This window comes from Dipodomys spectabilis, unplaced genomic scaffold (assembly GCF_019054845.1).
Source record: "Dipodomys spectabilis isolate Male_0828 unplaced genomic scaffold, ASM1905484v1 ptg000051l, whole genome shotgun sequence".
Classification (NCBI taxonomy): Eukaryota; Metazoa; Chordata; class Mammalia; order Rodentia; family Heteromyidae; genus Dipodomys; species Dipodomys spectabilis.
Window position 1 is genome coordinate 12,292,902 of NW_024870728.1, and position 2,292 is coordinate 12,295,193.

A 2,292-nucleotide genomic window follows, 5' to 3' on the forward strand; every position below is an offset into this window, starting at 1 on the left:
GATAATCAGATTTCAGCCTCTTGAGTAGCTAGTTATAGGCATGTTATCATAGGTTCTCTGAAAGGGTCTTGGGCTTTTGCTCAGCAAGTGTTGGGCTATAATTTCTTGCCTCTGTATTCCAAGTAGCTGGAATTGCAGTTGCGATCCTTAGTACTTAGTTGACACAGGATCTTAGATTTTGCCTGAGCTGGCCTCAATATCTCCTTCCCCTGAGCAATCTCAGCACTCTCAGCATTACGAAGGTTCAAGCAGGCAGCAGAATCACAATTTCAAGGCTAGGCTGGCCTATGTGGTTTTCTTCCTGCCTCATGACCTCCCAAGTAGCTGGTATCTGAATTTCTGTCTACAGTCTCCAGTTTTCCCTATAATGTTCTTGAAAGGTATTGGAGGCCAAGCAATGCTGCCAATTGTACAAGGGATAGAAGGGTTGCTGTCTGAGGCAAAGTTAGGCCTCCAAGTTCAATCACTAGTAACATGCCCAGTTAACTGGGATAATCTAGTCTTTTTCTATTTTCTGGTTAATCTCCCAGAGGCTTATCAATTTACTGGTTTTCAGCAAATTTTGTTTTTTTTTTTTACTAAAAACTTATTTTTTTGTTGGTAGTGGGGCTTGAACTCTGGGCCTGGGCACTGTCCCTGAGCTCTTCAGCTCAAGGTGAGTGTTCCACTTGAGCCAGAGCCACTTCTGGTTTTCTGGTGGTTAATTGGAGACGAGTCCCACAGACTTTCCTGCCAGGGCTGGCTTTGAGCCTTGATCCTCAGATCTCAGCCTCCTGAGTAGTTAGGATTACACGCCTGAGCCACCAGCGCCTGGCATGCTCTTTATTTTGGCAGATGTTTCTTTTTGAATTTACTATTTTTCTCCACATGAAATGTGACTTTCAGCCTTTTGTAATATATGAATTTCAAGTTACATATTTTTGTGTTTGATTATGTGAATAGATCTAGGATCTTTCCAATTCTTTCTTCTACCTTGAGACTACTGTTTGTTGTTTTTTTGTGCTGGGGCTTGAACTCAGGGTCTGTGCTCCTGTGCTTGCCTTTCTTGTTCATGGCTGGCACTTTACTAGTTGAGCCATATCTCAGTCTGATGTTTTGCTGGTTAATTGAAGATTGAGACTTGCAGACTTTTCTACCTAGGCTCCACCCCTCCCCCCAGTCCTGTGGCTTGAACTAAGGGGTTGGGCACTGTCCCTGAGCTTCTTTTTTTCAGGGCTACCACTCTACCATTTGAACCACAGTGCCACTTCCAGCCTTTTCTGTTTATGTGGTACTGAGGAATCAAACCCAGGGCTTCATGTATGCTAGGCAAGCACTGTACCACTAAGCCACATTCCCAGTCCCTGCCTGGACTTTTGTGTTAGCATTTTATCAATTGAGCCACAGCTGCACTTGGCCTTTTGGAAGTTAATTGGAGATGTCTTGTCGACTTTTCTGCCCAGGCTGGCTTTGAACTGAGACCCTCAGATCTTAACCTCCTGAGTAGCTAGTTTTACAGGTGTGAGCCACCAGCACCTGGCTACTAGGGCTGACTTTGAATGATCTTCCATGTCTTAGCCTGCTGAGTAGCTACAAGGTATGAACCATCCAGCATTAGAATTTTCTTGTGAAGAATTCTGGTAAATGCTTCAGGTGCAATTAAAAAACATGCATACTTCTAGTTAAGAGTTCTATGTATGTCAGGTTTGACCATTATTCAAGCTTTTTGCCTTTTCTTTGTGTGTGTGGGGGCGGTGGCGGTGTAGAAACAACTTTCTTTTTCCTAGCCTTTAAGCAACAGGAATAGTGAGTAGGTAAATCTCATGTATATAGTGAGGAAGACATTCTCTGAAGACTTCTGTCCCTTTCTTTATCCTGTCCTACCACTGCAATAGCCACAGGCCCTTGAAAAAAAAGGCTGGAATCAGGGTGGCTATGTTCTGAGAGACAGGCCTGGGAACAAGTCATAGGATGTTCTCTAAGCCTTGAACTCCAAAGATGAAAAACTAAAGTCCATAATAAAATGTTTTGAGCATTATTTCTTCCCTTGTAGAAATATCCTATTGACTGGCATGAAAACCAGCAGTTAGGATGTTTTTGGAAAAGATGCTTTAAAGCCAATTGATAGTACCAGTTTTTGTACATTAGTTGCAGTTTTTTACACTCCTGAAGGACTCTGCTACAAAGGAATCATCACTGTCCTCTTGACAGGACAGTGCACGTAAGTAGACAGAGGCATGACAAGAACCACTAACCAAAGTGTTTAGACACCTTATGCTGACAGAACAAAACCTCTAGTTAGAAGGAAAAAAG